The sequence below is a fragment of the Phocoena sinus genome, chromosome 5, assembly GCF_008692025.1.
Source record: "Phocoena sinus isolate mPhoSin1 chromosome 5, mPhoSin1.pri, whole genome shotgun sequence".
NCBI classification, from domain to species: Eukaryota; Metazoa; Chordata; class Mammalia; order Artiodactyla; family Phocoenidae; genus Phocoena; species Phocoena sinus.
In genome coordinates, this window is record NC_045767.1 from 131,395,673 (window position 1) to 131,417,712 (window position 22,040).

Genomic DNA, 22,040 nt, shown 5'->3' on the forward strand with positions numbered 1-22,040 from the left:
TTTCTTTGTCTTAGTTTTCTGATCTGTGAATAAAATGAGGATGCTAGTAATAGTATCCACCCCAGTGGGCTGTGGTGGGAGACTAAATAAAATTATATTTGTTAAGTCGTCAGAATGCTGGGAAACCATAATTATTAGTTATCATTACTTTCCCTCTATTTTGCCTTCCCACTTTCTATTAGTCAACGCAGCTGCCATAACAAAATACCACAGACTGGGTGGCTTAAACGACATTTATTTCTCACGGTTTGGGAGGCTGGGAAGTCTAAGATCGTGGTGCCAGCAAGGTAGGTTTCATTCCGAGGCACGTTTTGTAAGCAGCTGGCCTTGTGTGTTCTCACACGACTCTTCTTTGTGTGCACACAGGGCTTGAGAGAGAAAGAGATTGATCTCTGATATTCCTTCTTACGAAGACAGTTCTATGAAAGCACCACCCTTATGATTTTATTTAACCTTAATTGGTTCCTTAGAGCCCTTATCTCCAAATACAGACCCACTGGGGGGTAGGGTTTCAACATATGAATTTTGCGGGGGACACAAACATTCATATATAACGGTTCCTCCCCATGCCGATACTCAGTTTCTTCTTTTACCCCCAGTTCCTGTACCTAAAGTCAAAACTAGATTTACTAAATGGCTAGAAGCTCTCAGTAAACATCACACAGGCCAAAATAGCTGATGCAATAGAATGCTAGGTATTTCATAGTTTCTACATTTTGTTAAAACATATCACCTGGGTTGGGCATGTGCTCATGTTTAGTTAGTAATAAAGAATAGTTTGTAACACTTAGCTGTTCTACAAACAATGCTGCCTAAAACACTACCCTAAAACTCAGTGGCTAAAAAGAATAAGCGCTTATGGCTCATACAGCTAGAATCAGGTGTGTGTGATTCTCCTGGCCTCAACTGGCCTCTCTTGTCTGTCTGGGAGCAGACTGGCTGGGTCCTCATTTTCCTGGGCTTTCTCCGGCCAGGGCAACTCAGTTTTCCAGGTCTCGTTCTCATGACTCACATCCTTCCAGAAGGCTCTTCCAGGCACGTTATTCCTTGAGGTGCCGACGTGAGCCCCATCCCCAGTCCTGAAAAAGGGAAAGCAAAAGGAAACACTGCAGGTATCGTGGGAGAAATGAAGCATCACAGCCAACTTTCAACCTATTCCACCCAGGAGCATTTTACCACCTCTACCTCCCTGCTCCTTTTGTTTTCACTTAAAAAAACTCGTAAGTTTAAACCAGAGAGGCTGTGTGATTATAAATGGTGTATGCCGGTGGAAAAAGTTTTATGTAATTCACCAATTACCCGTTGGGCACATAGAACATATTAGTGTAAATGAAACCATGGTGCCTATACTAAGAAAAAAGTCTCTCTTCATAAGGGTAGTGTCTTTTTTGGTTCTTTGAATTTTGGTGGGGTTTTTTTGTTTTGTTTTGTTTTTAGGAAACATTTAGAGAAAATCCTGAAAATAATTTAACTTCATTTCTTATTGTTTCTCACACTGAGAAACTTTTTTTTAATGTGTGCAGTATATCACACACACACAAAAAGAGCATACCAATATACATTAGAAGGCTGAAAGTATCAAAGGCTATTTTTTTGAAAATGTATTACATCCTAATAATCTCCTTGTTTACATTGAAGCATCCAGATACCTCCGAGAATGAGGGGATTTGATTTGGGGAAATTAAACTGTGATGTGCTGCCACCTTGTGTACTACGCCTGTAATCACCATTATTTTCCAATCTTATCTCTAGAATACTAACCCGAAAAAAATACTGCAATGAAGGAGACATTTTGTCCTTGCAAAAGGCAGGGTTTCTTAATCCTTTTTGTGCACATGGGACTCTTTGGCAACCTATGTACCCCTTTTGTAATAATGTTTTTAAGTGTATGGAATAAAATACTAGAATTAGAAACTATATTGAAATATAGTTACCCAAAGATTTAAAATGACAAATGTGAAATAGACTAACGTATGCTCCTTCATTAACACATTAAGGAACAACATCTAGTGGCCAGTCTAATAACTGCTATGATCTCAAATTAGTAAATAGAGTAAACATATTTGAGATATTGACAACATGTGATTTGAAAATGTGTGTCACAGGCTAATGTTACTGTTTGCTGCCTACATTCATACTTGAAGGACATGCTAAACTACAGCTAGAAATTATTGGAAAACATTGTTATTTTTTCCTGTCTAAGTTGACAGACCACTTGAGTTCAAGCCACAGGCCCCTTGGGATTCAGAGACTCCAAAATAATCATTCCTGACCCTTCATATAGTTTATATTTGATCACTAAACAAGGAAATATTAGACATCAAAACTTCTAAAAATAAATCTTCATTAAGACCCTACAAATCTGTAGAAATCTTTGTATAAGGTATTTTTAAAGAATAAAACACTATTTTTCTCTCATAACTATTATTTTTCTACATCATGCCATAATGAACATTTATATGATCTACAAAATATATGCTTAGTTTTATTTGATTTCTCAAGGAACTGACTAGATTACCTGGAATCTGGTCCAGGACTTGTCTTTAATTGGTTCAATGAACTTGTACATTTCCCCTTTGCCTCCCTCTCTCTTTCCTTCCTCCTTTCCTCCCTTTCTTTTTCTTTGCTATCTTCCTTCCTTTTTTCTTCCCTTCTTCCCTTTTCCCTGCTCCCTTGCTCTTCTCCCCCCTCCCCCTTCTCTCTTCCTCTTTCTTTCTCTCTCCCCTTTATTTTATTTTGCCTTCCCCAAACTTTTAATAAGAGACAAACATGTGCTAAGGACTGTGCTAAGCGGTGTGGGTGATGATCTCAGGGACTTCACAGTTAATCATAATAAAGCATGAGCCAGAGGCAGATTGACCACAGACCTAAAGAAGCTTAAGCGTCTGTGTACAGCTGCTCTCCTCCATATCCACAGGGGCCGCGTCTATCGATTTAACTAACAGCAGATGGAAAATATTCAGGAAAAAATTTTTCAGAAAGTTCCAAAAAGCACAACTTGAATTTGCCATACTCCAGCAGCTATTTACATAGCATTTGCATCCTATTTACAGCTATGTACATAGCATTTCTATTTCATTAGGTGTTATAAGTCATCTAGAGATGATTTAAAGTATACAGGAGGATGTGTGCAGGTTATATTGTAAATACTACACCATTTTGCATAAAGGACTTGAACATCCGTGGATTTTGGCATCTTCTAGGGGTCCTGGAACCCATCCCTCTCAGACACAGAAGGACAACTGTACTTCACTTTCATGGTTCCCAAGAGACTTGGTAATGATTTTACATGTTTAGATAGTTTTATAAAGTTTACAAAGTGAGAAATTTAAACCACGATCAGTTAAGACCACTGTCTCTTTCAGTTCCTACTTCCCCTCAGGTTCATTGCTTTTAGAGTGCCTAGGCATTTTGAGATCCAGCTAAGCAGAGGCTGAGTAGGGGATACATTTAGTTTGAGTTTAGTGAGATATATTTATGTGGTTCATACCAATTTTCATGCACAGGGAAGTCTCCCAACGTCGTGGGTACCTGTCAATAAATACCTAACAATTTTATCTAGGCATTTTCTCCCACTTAGTTAATTTTGCATACTTATGAAGAAATCTACATATAATTTTAGCCCTCAAGAGGAAAGTAGCCAAGTCTATGTGGCTGTGAAGGTCAACATTCCATAGGCCTTTGCTCACCAAGTTAAAATCATCTAAGAAGTGATACTTATCTGGTTTTGCCCACTTGGAGCACCAGACTCAAGTAGAATAGTCAGAATCTACTCCATTTAAGTATTTCTCTCTATAAATACCTAAAGCAGTCTTTGGCTGTTTTAACACATGGCTCTACGAAGTTAACCAAAGATTGTTGCCTGTGACCGAAACACCATCCCCTAAGGAGATGCTGACTTTGCCATGTGTCAGCTTGGCCGGGCTGAACTGCGTTTCCTAGAGCTCTGTTTCCTGTGTATCTCTGGTTAGGCCCAGGAGAGATTATTGCGTGAGATTTGGAGGATGGAGGTGAAGCCGCAGCCATTTTTGTAGCTCACACACGTTGTCATTTATCTACTTTCTTACCTCGTTGGTGGAAAGTAGCTGCTCCATCTTTCCCAGGACCCTCTTCCTTACTTCCAGCTCCTGGGCCTGGAGAGTGTTTAGCGACATGACGGAGGCTCCCAGCTTCTGCAAGACACCCATTCCCTCAACATCAGACACAGAACTGACACAAGGTTCAGTGCCTCCTCCTGAGCTCCCAGCTCCCACAACTGCATAAAATCCAATCCCTATAGCAAATCTCTGATTGTTACAGATATAGTTCCCAATGGTTCTGCTTCTCTGATTGGACCCTGACTGATACGAAGACATACACCAGTTTATAGACAACATACTACAGTGGCTAAATAACTTCCAGGCTTTCTCGCTGAAGGAACTGGTGATTGTGTTTAACCAGCATCGTAAAGTTCTGATACTACCTGGACCCCTTACCCACCTCCAGGATTCCCACCTGCCCTACTACGTTCATGCGGGAAGGCCATCAGAGATTGCCCTCAGCCTGAGCCCCCACTCGTTTATTCTCCCAGTGCACATTCCCTGGGGCGTTATCTGCATCCCCCCAAGCTGTGATGGTGGGAGGGACACGTACAAACCTAGAAGAGTCCCACTGAGAATGGAGCCACCCACTCTGCAGCCCTGCGACATTCCCCATGTTATTCCATCCACCATGGCCTGGCAGCAGGAGCTTGGGAGTGTTCAGGCTTTACTGTTTAATCCCTTCATGTCTATCACACTGTGGGTTATAGCAGCTCTAGCTGTTAGCCTGGGATTTCCCAAAAAAACCTGTACATTAGGCCGAGTCACATCCCTAACACCTGGTATGTGGCTCTAGAATAGTATTCAGTGGATATAGATTCCCAAGTGCAGGCTACAAAATGTTGGTGGAGTGTCCTGCCTCAGGTTCAGGGCTAGTCCCAAATTTACCTATACAGACATCAAGAAAGATTAAGCCTTTTATTTCATATTCCTATTTCACATCCTTTAAAAATAGCTTTTTAATATAATAGCTCAACTATCATCTCCTATTTGAGGTCTTCCTCAATTCCCCCAGACAGAGCTAATATCTTCTTTGTTTAGTGTATAATCTCATTAGAGCAAAACTCACATTATGTAGTGATTGGATACTTGTCCAGCTTATCCACAAGACTGTAATCACTCAGGGTTAAAAAAAAAAATCACCCTTCATTCACTTTTGCCTAACCTAGTGCCTAGCATATTAATGAATTTTTATTAAAATTTTGATAAATGAATTTGTAAGTTATTTTTGTCATCTCTAAATTTCTTGGGAAAAATAACTCATAGTTCCTTTTATATGTTACAAAATATCTGGATGTATACTGATAAGCTAACAATTAAGATATTTACTACCATTTCTGGCCCTCTGCAACAGTGTTATCCAGTAGAACTTTCTGCAGTGGTGGCAGAAATTTCTCTCTGCAATTAGGAACTTGAAATGTGGTCAGCACAGCTCTAGATGTTTGATAGTATGTAGACATTTCCACAAGGATAATCTATATTATGACTTTGAGTCTTTTAAAAATGCCACAAACAAAGCTCTCTCAGTTTCCTCCCTCTGAAGGTCAGTTTTCTGAACTTGAACTGACTATAGATACAGAGGGAAAATATCTCATCCAAGAACAGATATTGATAAGATAATCTTTTCCCCCCAAAATGGTCTTGGAGTTGAATAACATCATTGATTTTTGGCTGTTATTAATAACCTTCAAATGTTTCCCATTCACTAATTATATGTTCTATTTTTAAAGTATTAAAAAAATTTTTTAATCTAACAAAATGGGATAAAAGATAAGCCTGTTAGACCAAAGTTACCTATTGCATAAGCTCATAGTAGTTTTTCAAGCAAGTTTATGACTCTGAATAGAGAGCCATTTTATGCAGTATAATATATTTTTGCTGTAAAATGAACTACTACTGTTGGCTAATAATCTTCATTTTAATCTCTCCTTAAAAAACGTTTTCCTGAGATTCTAGAGCCATTCTGTTAAAAGAACTATGCATAGTTTACTAAACACATTTATACACAGCTGTCTATTAAACATAAATATTGAGTTCTGAGGTCAATGCCAGTTTTGTTTTGGGGTTAGGAAGAGGGGCATTTTTGCCCTTTTCCTCAAAAAGAGACAATAGTTAAAAACAAATCTATAAAACTTATTAATTTATTCAGTATTCCTGGATTGAATACCTCCAAAAAACACTCAACGGTAGTAAGAACATTTCAGCTGGTAAAGTTCATAAGAGAGGACTGTAAAATGGATGGTATATCTGAAGTTTTATCACATATGTGTTATGCACTTGCATTTATCAAAGAACCCAGAAGACAAATGGCACGTGTACATTTTAAAAAAGAGTTTACATTCGGAGATACTAACTTAAACCAAGGCTCTCAAAAGAATTAGCTAACCAGCTAGCCTCACAATGACTAAATTAAAAAAGTCACACTAGGGCTTCCCTGGTGGCGCAGTGGTTGAGAGTCCGCCTGCCGATGCAGGGGACGCGGGTTCGTGCCCCGGTCCGGGAAGATCCCACATGCCGCGGAGCGGCTGCGCCCGTGAGCCATGGCCGCTGGGCCTGCGCGTCTGGAGCCTGTGCTCCGCAATGGGAGAGGCCACAGAGGTGAGAGGCCCGCGTACCGCAAAAAAAAAAAAAGTCACACTAACAAAGCATTTCATCTATTATTTAACTGTAGAATTTTTTTAAGTAAAACGAGATCCATTTTTCCAAAGCATCGAGTGATACTGCAAGTGTGAAAGCAAATTAAGATCCAGAGGAATTGCAGGGTAAAAAATACAGAAAATGGGGCTTCCCTGGTGGCGCAGTGGTTGAGAGTCCGCCTGCCGATGCAGGGGACACGGGTTCGTGCCCGGGTCTGGGAGGATCCCGCGTGCCGCGGAGCGGCTGGGCCCGTGGGCCGTGGCCGCTGGGCCTGCGCGTCTGGAGCCTGTCCTCCGCAACGGGAGAGGCCACAGCAGTGAGAGGCCCGCGTAACGCATAAAAAAAAAAAAAAAAAAAAAAAAAAAAACAGAAAATGAAATTTGTTCTTTACACAATATTCAAGATTTGTGTTCATATACCACATTTTTGAAAATCTGCTGAATGCATTTGTTTATACAGAGCTGGGTTTGAATCTTAGGCCCATCACTTACTAGTATTCTTGGACAGATTCTGTGCCTCAGTTTCTCCATCAGTAAAGTGTAGATAATCGTCATCATGGCTTTTTATATAAGAAGCATTTAGAACTTTAAGTGCTCCATAAATACTGGTCTCAGTAAAGGCAAAGTTGGCTAATAGGAGGGCGTTTTCTGAAATTCCTCATATTCAGGTCTCTTGTCTTTAGTTATTTCTTAAGATGTAAATCTTGATAATATAATCTTCAATAATGTCTTTAGTATCTCTCAAGTATAAGCTATGGCAAGATAAATCAGGACAGTTGTACGCCTGCAGAAAGAGCAAGGGTTATGAAATTGTAATTGAGTCAAACTAAAATTCTACTTATTGCCTTATAAGTGTCTAAGAACATACGCAAAAATAATTATGAACAGTAAATTTAATATCAGTAACAAAAGTAACCTTTTGCTAGTGAAGCACAGAAGCAATTGTGATATCATTATATTGCAACTTGAAGTTGCTAGTGAGATTCTCCTTAAAAATTTGAAGCTTTTTTTTTTTTTAATCAGAAATAACAGAAGGAGGGGGAAAAAAAGGGAATCTGTATTCTGTTCCAGAATTCTAGTAGGAGATGAATCACAGGAGGGAGAATCAGTGACAGCTGGAAAAAAGAAAAGTAAGCAGACCAAATCCCTAAGGCCTGAAAGAAGAAAGGATTATATTGAAAACTGACCTCAGATGAAGAGAATGACCCAAGTGCTTAACCAGCAGGAGGGCCCATATGTTACCTAACAGCAGGGAGACGGAAAGATGCCCAGTCAGGGATTCTATCAACCTTCTGATTAGATCATGAATGCGAGTGTCATTGGAGTTAGATCTAAGTCTAAATCTTGGCCCAATCATTTGCTAAGAATGCAACATAAAGCAAGTTGTTTAAACTCTCTAAGCTTCATTTTCATTCTTGTAAAAATGAGGATAATATTTGTAGTTTCTTACAGTTTTGTGGCATTAAGAAGGACAACATCTGTAAGGTAATTAGCATGATTTCTGGCAGAAAGTAAGTTTAATAATATTTGAAGCAAATATTTGAAGATGAGAGGTCCCTAAGTAACTGTAGATTAGTAGATATTAAACTGTTAATTACCAGGTTGAGTCTTCGAGCTATGAATTGACTGATAGCTCTAGACGAAGTCATTTATTAAAGCTGTCATGCCCTTTCTCTTTTTTTTGATCTTGGTAGTTTTTCTTAGATTCTCTTTTATTTTGGTTTCTTGATCTTTCTCATGACCTCCTCACCCAGGGCCTCCAAAGTCAGCTATGATGGGATATGAGGTCGTACTAAAAATGTCTACATGCTTCCGAAACTCAGGACCAGTCTTTACTGGATGCCCCATTTAGAAATATTCCTACTGACTTAACCACCCTAAGGAAGGCTTCTGCCTTTAGAAAACAGTGTAGACTTCACATGCACTGGCTTCGACGTGTTATGACTATCACAAGGACAGGGAAGTCATATATACGCACATATATACCCACATTCTACTCAACTATTAATAGCAAGTTTGTTTACAGATTCAAGATAACTGGCAAACAAGCATTCTCCCCAATAAACAGTTATCACTTCCCCTTGGTAGGCCACTAATACTACAAGCTATGAAGAGGATATAAAAAAGATCCAGAAGAATCTGATCTTTTAAATGTGATTTAACTTACGTTTAAGTCCTTAGTGATGTGATGCAGAAAAAAAGGTTATAATAAGTACAGCCTCTAGACTGTGCATCACAAGTCCGAGTTACTTAACCTCTCTTGACTTCAGTTTCCTCCTGTGAGAAGTAAAGCAGTTCAACTACCTGATCTATTAATTCCCTGCTAAATCAATCTATCAGTGTGATGGGTACTTAAGGAGCTAAGGACAGTTTATTTAACAGGTACATTTGTCTCCCAGAATATAAAAGTAGATCATTTTAGAAGATAGCAGTGGTAGTTTTTAAAAAAACATTAATAAAGGTATCCCTTGGAAAGTATATCAGTAGAAAATGGAAATAAATCTAGGCCCAGTCACGTTGCTGTGACACTGTTCAGTCACTCACCAGCTTGTTTTCCACTCACTGATCAAAAATAATTGCGTTAGTTCATTTACACCTAGAAATTAAGGATTTATTTCTTCAAATCCATAGTTCATGACCCTTAAGAAAAAAAATGAGGGAATGATTAATTGCAGCCTCCTCAGTGTCTAGTTAGAAAGTAGATAAATCTATATGATACCTGTATTTGTCTCCTAGGGCTGCTCTAACAAAGTACCAAAAGCTAGGTGGCTTAAAACAACAGAAGTTTACTGTCTCACTGTTCTGGAAGCTAAAAATCTGAAATCAAGGTGTCCCAGGACCTTGATTCTCTCTGACAGGAGAAAATCCTCCCTTGCCTCTTCCTAGCTTGTAGTGTTTTCCAACAATCCTTAGCTTTCCTTGGCTTGTAGATGTACCACTCTAGGCACATGGCCATATTCACATCTGCTTCCTTCTATGTGTTTGTATCCAAATTTCCCCTTTTTATAAGGACGCCAGTCATATTGGATTAGGGTCCACCCTCATGAACTCCTCTTAACCTGATTAAATTTGCAAAGACCCTATTTCCAGACAAGGTAATATTCTGAGGTACTGGGGGTTAGAACTTCAGTGCATCTTTGGAAGAGGACAGAATTCAGCCCATAACAATATATATTCCCTTGTAAAAAAATTCAGTGAATACACAAGATGTAGTTTTGTCAAGGACCAGGAACTGAAAGAAATGTCACACAGGGCGTTTATCACATGTATATACAAGATACAGCTCACCAAAACTATCAGGAAATGTAGAGATACTGACTAAGATGGATTTTTACCTAGCTGACTGAGACAGTATCTTGGCAATAAAATATTGTAAGAATAAATATTTATAATAGCTTGGATTTTTTTTTTAGATCTTACTAGTTTCCAGACACTGTTCTAAATGTTTGACCTGTATTAATACATTTAATTCCTTCTATAACACTACAAGGTAAGAATTATTATCAATATTATCCCCATTTTATAGTTGAGAAAATTGAGGCACAAAGAGATTAAGTAATTGATCAAAGCCACACAACTATTAAGTAGCAAAACTAGGATTTGAACTCAAGGAGTCTGGCTGCAGAAGGTTTGCTGTTAATCACTGTGAATGGTCCCCTCATTTACAGTTTAGTAGTGAAGCAAGTCTTATCACCATGAAATGACTTAAAAACAAATACAGTTGATCCTTGAACAACACAGGGGTCAGGGATGCCTACCCTCCACGCAGTCAAATATTCTGAGTATATCTTTACAGTTGGCCCTCCTGTCCCTGGTTCCACACCAGTGGATTCAACTAACTGCAGGTTGTGTTGTCCTGTAGTACATATTTATGAGAAAAAAAATCACCATATAAGTGGACCTGAGCTGTTCAAACCCATGTTGATCAAGGGTCCACTATAGTCTTTTATGCATATCAGAGATCAAAATGTTAAATAGAAAAAGTGAAGGACCATAAAGGTTATATTTTAAGTCTGACAAGCTTTTTATATCAAAGATATTAAAAGATCATTATGTTATAAAAGGATGCTAATTAGAAATAAGGATACCAAGCACCTGAGAAATGACTAATAAGCTGTTGATATGTTAATATAAGGCTATCTAATATCCAATTTTCATAGAATCTCTGGGTATAAACTATGTTTTTCAATTAGAAAAACTTAACATGCATTTGCTTTAATAAGATGAAGAAATGAATTTCTCAAAAATGCTAAGTGAATGTCTTTTTTCTTTGGTGGATTTTTTTATCCTAAAGGACACAGTCCTTTTGACCAAAAATTTCTGTCTAGTCCTCTTGATAAGATTAAATTATTTAATTTAGGAACAAGTTTAACCAAGGAGATGAAAGACCTGTACGCTGAAACCTATAGGACATTGTTGAAAGTAATTGAAGAAGACACAAAGAAATGGAAAGATATTTTGTGATCATTAATTGGAAGAATTAACATCATTAAAATGTCCATATTACCTAAAGCAATCTACAGATTCAATGCAGTTGCTCTCAAAACCTCAGTGACATTTTTTCACAGAAATAAAACAAAAATCCTAAAATTTATATGGAACCACAAAAGACCATGAATAGCCAAAGCAATCCTGAGGCGGGGGCGGGGAACAAGCTGGAGGTATCACACTCCCTGATTTCAAATTATAACTACAAAGCTATAGTAATCAAAATATCATGCCATTGGCAGAAAAACAGACACACAGATCAATGAAACAGAACTGAGAGCCCAGAAGTAAACCCACACATATATGGACAATTAATTTTGACAAAGGAGCAAAGAACTACAATAGAGAAAGGAAAGTCTCTTCAATAAATAGTGTGGGTAAACTAGACAGCCACATGCAAAAGAATGAAACCAGACCACTCTCTTACAACATACACAAAAATCAATTCAAAATGGATTAAAGATTTGAATGTAAGACCTGAAACCATAAAACTTCTAGAAGAAGCATAGCAGCATGCCCTTTGACACAGACATCAGTTTATGCAATATCAATGCTCAAGACACTTGTCTTAGCAATATCTTTCTGGATATGTCTCCTCAGGCAAGGGAAACAAAAGTGAAATAAACAAATGGGACTACATAAACTAAAAAAATACTTCTGCATGGCAAAGGAAGCCATCAACAAAACGAAAAGACAACCTATCAAGTGGGGGAAGATATTTGCAAAACATATATATGAAAAGGGGTTACTATTCAAAATACATAAAGAACACAAACAACTCAACCACAGAAAAACAAACAACCTGACTTAAAAATGGGCAGAGGATCTAAATAGACGTTTTTCCAAAGAAGACATACAGATGGCCAACAGGCACATGAAAGATATTCAACATTACTGATTATTAGGGAAATGCAAATCAAAACCACAAGGAGTCATCACCTAACACCTGTTAGAATGGTTATTATCAAAAAGACAAGGATTAACAAATGTTGATGAGGGTGTGGAGAAAAGTGAACCCTCCTACACTGTTGGTGGGAATGTAAGTCAGTGCAGCCACTGTGGAAAATAGTATGGAGATTCCTTGAAAAGTTAAGAATAGAGCTACCATGTGGTCCAGCTATTCCACTTCTGGGTATTTATTCAAAGAACACAGAAACACTAATTTGAAAAGATACATGCACCCCTATGTTCATTGCAGCATTATTTACAATAGCCAAGATATGGAAACAACCTAAGTGTCCATCAACAGATGAATGGATAAAGAAGATGTGGTATATGTATACAGTAGAATACTACTTAGCCATAAAAAAGAAGAAATCTTGCCTTTTGCAACAACATAGATAGACCTTGAGAGTATTATGCTAAGTGAAATAAGTCAGATGGAGAAATACAAATACTATATGATTTCACTCATATGTAGAATATAAATAAATAAACAAATAAATAAATAGGAAGTGAACAAACCAACCAAACAGTAACAAACACATAGATATAGAGAACAGAGTAATGGTTACAAAGGGGAAGGGGGGTTGGGGAGAGGGCAAAATACGTAAATGGGGTCACCTATATGGTGACAAACGGAAACTAAACTTTTGGTGGTGAACACGCTGTATTGTATAACAAAGTTGAAATATACACATGAAACTTACATAAAGTTATAAATCAATGTTACCTCAATGAAAAATTTTAACTAAATTATTTTTTTAATTTTATGTACTCTTAGCATATAGGCACAATTACACATAAACATTACCATTTATTGATTTAAATATTCTTTTTAAGTGGCCTTTAAAAATGGATGTGTCATTATAACATCAATGCTTTAAACAATTATCAAATCTTAAAATTGCAATCATAACTCGGGCTTGTTTGTTTACAATTGGGCCATTATTTTAAAATTAAAAAAAAAAAGTTAAGATATGTAAAGCCTTAGCACGGATCATCTTAGGGAAACTTTTTAGCCTGTATGTTTAAAGGTTGTATCTGTGACTGGAACTGAGAGTCCCAAAGGCGTTGGATTGCACGTATTCTCCTTGTAATCAACAGTTTATGTCTAGTTTCTTGGTTCTGTTTTATACATATATTGCCAAACTGCTTTGCAAAGTGCTGTGTTTTAAGACCTACTTAGATTAAATTTAATTGTCCTAATCTTTTAGCTTCATTGTTTATTCTATGATAAGTGGTATATTTTCACTTTAATGCAATCTTTTCCCAGAAATGTTTTATGAGCAATTATAATTCATGCTTAAAAAGTAATATTCATAAGTGGATGGTAGTTAAATTTCACATGCAAAAGCAATGCTATAGGTAAAAAGAAAAATCTTTGATGACTGTTGTCCTCGAAAGCACAAGGACATTACTGGCAGATACTATTTTTAGGAACGGCAACGTGTCAAAATCACCAAACTTTTCATATTTTTTTCTAACCGAATGCACATAATAAGGAATATTTTTTTTTTTTTTTTTTTTTTTTTTGCGGTGCGCGGGCCTCTCACCGCTGTGGCCTCTCCCGCTGCGGAGCACAGGCTCCGGACGCGCAGGCTCAGCGGCCATGGCCCACGGGCCCAGCCGCTCCACGGCATGCGGGATCTTCCCGGACCGGGGCACGAACCCGCGTCTCCTGCATCGGCAGGCGGATTCTCAACCACTGCGCCACCAGGGAAGCCCAATAAGGAATATTTTTGAAGAAGCCATATTTTAAGCCCACAAGTGCTTTCTGAATTATGCTCAGTATTAAGGACATACTTAATTCTGTACTCTGCAGATTTCCTTCAGTAGTTCATTATAATTATTTTATTATTACATTTCTGATTTTTCAAAACATGTAGATGTGTCAAGAAAGTATTATATAATGAAACTGATCATTTTAATATTATTACACACCCAGTTAAGCCAGTTAGTGATTTTCTGAGTGAAATAGCTTTATTACTTGATACCAAATATTATTTTATTTTATATCAGAAAAAATCTTTCTGTTTCATTAATGCTAAAGGCATGAGGTAATCACATCAAAGGCTTATTATGGAAACCTTTATGTAGATTCAAAATGATTTTTAATTATTTATGCTTTTGTTCATAAAACAGTTATCTGTCAACTAAAAGTATAAAAAGGCCAGCTTATAAAAGTGTGTTCATTACATATGATAGCTGGCGTGGATATCACTTGAGGTTTGGGGTCATTTTTCTATATCTGATAGCAGATGTAGGCTGAAAATATGAATTGAAATACATCTTAAAGTTGGACCAGAAGGGGGAGAAGGGAAGGGGAGGCTATTTTTTTAAGTGAGAAAATTAATTAATGATGCTGTTACCATCATTGGCAGATTTGGCATTTTTAGATAGTTTTAGAATAGATTGTCAGTATATAAAAAGATTTTCATTAGTATGGATAAATCTGATACACTATAAAGTTGAAATATAACTGGACACCTTAAAAAAACAAGTAGTTCTAATGACTACTTCTTTAAGTTTCAGTCTAGAAAACAACACTGTCAGATCAGTGTGATTCTGAGTCCAGCTATATTTTGAGAAAAATTCTTACCTTGATGTTCAAAAATCTTTGTGAGTTCACTGTCACCATAATCTCCTATTTTTGATGAGTCAGTGGCAAGTCCAGAATATTCTTTTCTCCAGACCCTCCCCTTTTTGCCCCTAAAATTTTGTCTATTCCAAGAGGTACGAACTTATTGTACTTTTAAAGGCAGTTGGAGCTTAAGTATTGGTCATTATGATCATATTCTGTTAAGTGTTTGAGTTTAAATAAACAGAGATTCCCCCCATTTCAGAGTACAGTGGTGATAAAAGTCACAGAATCCTGTCCTGCCACTGTATGACCTGAAGAAAGTATTCAACCCCTTTAAGCCCTAGTTTACTCATCAGTAAAATTAGGGTAATAACAATATTTATGTTACTGAATTATTGTGAGGACTAAATGAGGTAAAGAAGCTGAATCAATCAAAACATAAAGTGCGGGCTTCCCTGGTGGTGCAGTGGTTGAGAGTCCGCCTGCCGATGCAGGGGACACGGGTTTGTGCCCCGGTCCGGGAAGATCCCACATGCCACGGAGCGGCTGGGCCCGTGAGCCATGGCCGCTGGGCCTGCGCGTCCCGAGCCTGTGCTCCGCAACGCGAGAGGCCACAACAGTGAGAGGCCCGCGTACCACAAAACAAAAACAAAAACAAAAACAAAAAAAAAAAAAAAAAAAAACATAAAGTGCTTATACAATACAATTATCTCATTTTAAATGTCTTATTTCAAATTATATAAATAAAAATGCGAAGTACAATTCATTTGCACTTATTAGGCATGCACTGGAAAACCAAAACAACCCTTGCTCAAAGTCTTTCCCCAATTTTAATTTGATTCTAAACCCTGAAGTTGGGGCCACGGGGTAGAAAGAGTCCACGATTCCAGTTCAGGCACCGTCACTTTTTAGCTCTTGGTCTTTAGCTGGCACCTACCAACTCACCATCCCCGTGTAAGACTTTTTAACCTTGCCTATATGTTCAGCTTAGAATCTCTTGTTCCAAACTGTCTCTTGAAAGAGAGGTTTAAGAATCTATAGCAGAGTTAATTTTATCATCTTGTACACATTTTATTTATGCAAAGGCTTAGAAGCTAAGGGAAAAAAGCACAAGCATAAAAAATAACAAATAGTATGGGTAATTCCACTTGCCATGCCAATATACAAAATTATGTTCCCATAGGTGTATAAAATGGGAGTATTACTCCTGTACCTAAGGTCCCATGTGCCACTCACAGTAAAAGCATCTCACCAGGCTGACTAGGATTCAATTTTTTTTTTTTTTTTTTGCGGTACGCGGGCCTCTTACTGCTGTGGCCTCTCCCGTTGCGGAGCACAGGCTCCGGACGCGCAGGCTCAGCGGCCATGGCTCACGGGCCCAGCCGCTCCGCGGCATGTGGGATCTTCCCGGACCGGGGCACGAACTCGTGTCCCCTGCATCGGCAGGCGGACTCTCAACAACTGCGCCACCAATGGAAGCCCGGGATTCTAATATTTAAAGATACTTTTCTTTCCATACTATACGAGTTCAAGATTAATTTTGTCTAAATGCAACTTTCACCTTATGAACTGATCTTAGAATCTGGCATCTACTTCAAGTTTAAAAATAATGATTGCCACATGTGTTTATCTTCTCTCCCAGTCCTTCAAATCTTCCTGAAATGATAGGTCAGGAATTTTTTTAAAAATTATTAACACACAAGGACCAAAAGAATGGTAGGGAAAACTACAGAAAACGATATATTGCAACAAATTTTCAGAAGATGCAAAGTAGGTGGAGGAACAGTAATAAATTTACCAGAGTGGAAGAAGTGACCACCTGAAAATTGGGAGAAGGGATTATCCCGGACGAGAAGTGAGTGCGTCCGCCCTGTGCAAGCGGAAGCACCATCTACTTCAGGAGGGCGTGAGGTCCAGGTCTGGAAATGGAGGAATGACTGAAAGCATCTGAAATGCTTGGATGGCCGGGGCCCCTCTCCTATCCAAGCAAGGCAGCGGCTCCCCTAGTTCCCAGCAACCTCCTATCCCTTCCTCTCCTGCCCAACAACTATTCCCTGGAGAAGATGGGTGGAGAAGCTCCAAGCTTAAGGACACCATGGAGAACTGGAGTGAGATGGTGGACATCAAGGATGGGCGTTAAATGAAAGCGTACGTGCTGAACTGTGGGAACCTCAGCACCCTTGATTTGTTTTGTACTTTCCTGTACTTCTTTCATAACAATAAAAATTAATTTACCAAAAGAACTTGATCTCAGTGCAAGATGCGTAGTGCCTAGATAGTATAGCACTCGGATGAAAAACTGTACCAGGATCCTTACTAGTGATGAAAACCACCCTTTATTGAGTGGTTACACTGCGCCAGGGACAGTGTTAAGCACTTTACCTATGTTTTTGCATTTGATTCTTCGACGCACGTTTCATCATGCCGATTTTCGTAGATGAGGAAACTAGAGAGGTAACGTGACTTGCCAAACGTCCTACGGTTAGTCAGTGATAGAGCCAAGTTTCAAGCAGCTTGATAGCAATACGGGATATTCTTAAATACTACACTTTGCCCTCCTGTACCTGATCTTGAGTGCCAGTTATAACAATTGGGATTTTTGCCATGTTTAATACCCAAATTTTGATGTTTTTTCTCCCCCTAATCTGTGAACTCTAGTCCTGTAACACCCCCTGTACATAAATTTTGTCTTAATAACCTTGTAAAATTGTGTAATCCCTCTAGGACTAGAGTCTAGCCTTTTAACTCCGCCATACAGCTAGACTCTATCGGAGACTCCATAAATCACACAAAGAGGGAGGAAACAGGAAATGGCTTTTAGGATGGGCTTCTGTGTTGGCAAGAATTGGACTCAGCTACTTTGAGCTGCCAAGTGAGAGCAAAATATTTCAGTTTCAACACAAAATACAACACCCAGAGGATCAAGGAATGAAATGAGAGTTGAAGCCTGTCAGAAATAGGCTTGAGTACTCGTTTTGAATCTTTTTACCCTAGAGGAATTCTTGAAATAATTTTCAAGTCTCAAGGTATTCCTACATAAATATTCTTATACCTACAAATCCCAGAATGTTAATGTGATCACTAAGTCACAGATATAATAATCCAGTAACAATTGTCAATCATTGTCATAGAAAAAGAGAATGATATTTTTCTGTGAATAGTGGGGATAAAATATTAATGTATTTCTCTCTCCCCACAAAAGACACCAGCTCTAACATAAGTTGGTAGTGTAGGTAGAGAAAATTTAGTTTTCCTTTTTTATTTCCTACTTGATTTTTTAACCATATCTGGTGTGTTAGTGCAATTCCTCCAAGACACCAAGACAGGATTAAACATGCAAGGATTTTATGAGGGAAATGCATTCGAGAGAAAGAGACTGGGAAGACTGGTGGAGCCATTGGACCATGAAGCACGCATGACTCTGGATGAAGGAGAGGGGAAAGAAGGTTAGGTGGAAATAGTCTCCATTGCTGTGGAGTCTGAGAAAAGGTCTGCAATGCTGTCAGGGAGTCTTCGAATCAAAGGTGGCCATCAAAAGGGTCTGATGAGGGCTTCCCTGGTGGCGCAGTGGTTGAGAGTCCACCTGCCGATGCAGGGGACACGGGTTCGTGCCCCAGTCCGGGAAGATCCCACATGCTGCGGAGCGGCTGGGCCCGTGAGCCATGGCCGCTGAGCCTGCGCGTCCGGAGCCTGTGCTCCGCAACAGGAGAGGCCACAGCAGTGAGAGGCCCGCGTGCTGCAAAGAAAAAAAAAAAAAGGGGTCTGATGACATCAAGGTATAGGCCTGCCTCCGTGTTCCTAGTGCACTCAGTCACCGGCTGGAAGCATCAGGGCCCGTGTGGCCTTTGCCCCAACACAGCCATGGTGTTCAGAACACAGCAGCTGGGGCCTGGGTCAATTAAGTTTCTTATAGCTTGGTGAACTGCAAAACACATTCTCATGGCCATCACACCTAAGAAGGCCAAAATCTTTATCATAAATGTCTACAAGTAGCTAATGAGGTAAGCTATGTGGTTTTCCCCCCTCCATTTAAAACTAATATGACTTCTTACCCAAACTTTCTTGAAAAAGAAGTTAGCTTTAGCTTACCTTTCTTGAAATTAATACCTTACTTCCCTTTTCATAAATTACTTTTTTAAAAAACATATAAAGCAAAGATAATAAATTTCTGTTAAATAGCTGGTTTATGCCCCCAAAATGTGATTTACTTTTTCTAAAGGTAGGCTTGGTTAATTTCAATAAAAGTTATAAATTGATTTAGCTAATGTTATTTACAACATGAAAATTATTGACAATATAATCGGTATAGCTACTAAACCGTAAGTCAACAGAATGTGAATAAAAGTATATCCTGAGACAGTTTTTTGTACAGAACTTTGAAAAAATCAGTTCCTTCCTGAATAACATTATCAGGCCTCTAGGCCTACCAGTTATGAAATTATTATACATATACGTAGGCTTTTGAAATTTTCTTTTATGTACATACTTATGCATAAGATTGTTATTTTTGAAACTAGGAACAAAGAATAAAATAAATGGAAACTTGTGCTTGTTTTTCTGGTACATAGTTACTCAGTTCTGGATCAAACTTGAGATAAACACACACGGACTTCATTTTCAACTAGAATGAGGGGATTTTCATCCCTGCTCATGATAATTGTCGAACAAGTCAAAGCTTGCTCACATATGTAATGAGTAGAAAACCGCAATGAAGTGTTCTCTGCTCTCCTATGAATGACAGGATACTCTTCCCTCACAGACACCCCGAACTTGTCTAGGGGCAGATGAGTATACCTCCTCTTGACTGCAATATCAGACTGCAGCTCATAAAGCTCTCACTCTTCTCTCAAAGTCAAGTTCTCAGGCTGAGCAGAAGATTTAGAGAAAGGGCCTCTCACCCTTGTGTTGAAAGAAAGAGAAAATACTGTTCCATCTGGTTCTGTGGTTCTTCCAGGTGGTTTCAGTAAAGCTTAAGCCTTGCTAATAACATTCTTTACTCTCAAGCCCAAGCAACAGTTAGAAAATTTCAAGGTTTCCTACTGCAGTATAATTTTTCCAAAGATTCAGATTCTTATAAAGCCAACAATCTTGTCACTTGAGGTCAAACTACTTTCTTCGGGGTCTTGCGGATACTTGTCCAACTGGTTCGTGTGATGAAAACGCCTGCTAAGTAGCTAGTTGCTGTAGCCTCCTTCAAAACACCTGACAAAATCTGGCCTGCTGCTTCTTGAAAATCCTCCTGTAATTCACATTTTAGCTAAAACACATGTTTCAGACTCTTCCTCTGCTTAGCCACAAGATTTTTATATGTAACAGGAGGTTTATGTGATCCTCTTCCAAATGATAACACAATTTTAAAACATTCTGGAACGAGCTGATCTTTATTTAATAATCATTTTGTACCATCATTTAGAAACTTTTTCATTTCATCTATAAGAGTTTTTGACATTAGTATGTCTCTCGGAAGAAAGCACTATGTTGTAATAACTTTAGATCCAAGAAGCTCAACAAACCCAAGCACAAGAAATATGAATAAAATTATATCAAGACACATTATCATCAAACTTCTCCAAACCGGTGATAAAGATCCTAGCAACTAGAGAGAGAGGCTCGTTACATACAGAGGAACAGAGGTAACATTAGATTTCTCATCAGAAACTATTCAAGTGAAAAGGGAGTAGAGTAAAATCTTGAAAGTAGTGAAAGAAAAATCTGTCAACTTAGAATACTCTAGCTCCCAAAATATCTTTTTTTTTTTTTTTGCGGTACGCGGGCCTCTCACTGTCGTGGCCTCTCCCGTTGCGGAGCACAGGCTCCGGACGCGCAGGCTCAGCGGCCATGGCTCACGGACCCAGCCGCTCCACGGCATGTGGGATCTTCCCGGACCGGGGCACGAACCCGTGTCCCCTGCATCGGCAGGCGGAATCTCAACCACTGCGTCACCAGGGAAGCCCTGTCTTTGTTTTTAAAAGATATTTTGGGCTTCTCACTGCGGTGGCTTCTCTTGTTGTGGAGCACTGGCTCTAGGCGCACGGGCTTCGGTAGTTGTGGCTTGTTGGCTCTAGAGCACAGGCTCAGTAGTTGTCACGCAAGGGCTTAGTTGCTCCACGGCATGTGGGATCTTCCCAGACCAGGACTCGAGCCCATGTCCCCTGCATTGGCAGGTGGATTACCAACCACTGCGCCATCAGGGAAGCCCAAGTGGTCTTTTTTTTAAAAAGGAGTTTATGGGGCTTCCCCGGTGGCGCAGTGGTTGAGAGTCCGCCTGCCGATGCAGGGGACACGGGTTCGTGCCCCGGGCCAGGAAGATCCCACATGCCGCGGAGCGGCTGGGCCCGTGAGCCATGGCCGCTGAGCCCGCGCATCCGGAGCCTGTGCTCCACAACGGGAGAGGCCACGCCAGTGAAAGGCCCGCATACTACAAAAAAAAAAAGTGAAAGTATGGAAAAAGGTATACTATGCTAATACTAATCGAAAGAAAGCTGGAGTGGTTATATTAAAATCAGAGAAAACAAATTTAAGAGCAGAGAATAATACCAGGGATAAAAAGTCATTTCCTATGGATAATGAGGTCAATTCATCAAGATGACATAACAATCCTAAATATTTATGTACCTAATAACAGAACTTTAATATGCATGGTGCAAAAAACTGACAGAACTGAACAGATAAGTCAACAAATCTAGAATTATTGGGGGAGATTTCAGTATGTCTATTTCAATTATTGATAGAACAAGTAGTCAGAAAGTCAGTAAAGGTATAGAAAATGTGAATAAATCTATCAAACAACTTAGTTGACATTTATAAAACACTCCACCTAACAGCAGAATATACATTATTTTCAAGTACACACAGAACATTTACCAAGATAGACTATATTCTAGGCCAGAAAACAAGTCTCAATAATGTTAAGATGAGTCAATGCATACAAAGTAAGTTTTTTTGAACAAAATAGAATTAAATTAGAAGTCAATAACAGAAAGATCTCTGCAAAAGCACCAAATATTTGGAAACTAAGTAATACACTCCTAGATAACTCATGGATCATGGAAAAAAAATCAAAAATGAAATCAGGAAGTATTTTGAATGGAATGAAAATTGAAAAACATCAAAGTTTCTGGGATGCCACTGAAGCAGTACCTAGTGCCATCTAGCAGTGCTAAATGCTTATATGAGAGAAAGAAGCTTTCAAATCAATAATCTCAGCTTCCACACTAAGAAAATAGAAAAAGAAGAGCAAATTAAGTCCCAGCTAAGTAGAAGAAAGGAAATAATAAAGACCAAGGGGGAAATCAATGAAGTAGAAAATAGAAA

General features: G+C 38.9%; 1 long non-coding RNA gene across 1 annotated transcript; it reads right to left on the reverse strand.

Annotated features, from left to right (window-relative positions):
- Window positions 1-796: 796 nt before the first annotated feature.
- Window positions 797-9,384, reverse strand: LOC116754727. The gene is made up of 4 exons (XR_004350150.1): window positions 9,260-9,384; window positions 7,208-7,499; window positions 4,068-4,172; window positions 797-1,079 (listed from the first exon to the last, which is right to left on the reverse strand). It is a non-coding gene; the product is annotated as an uncharacterized LOC116754727 (long non-coding RNA).
- Between the last annotated feature and the right edge of the window lie 12,656 nt (window positions 9,385-22,040).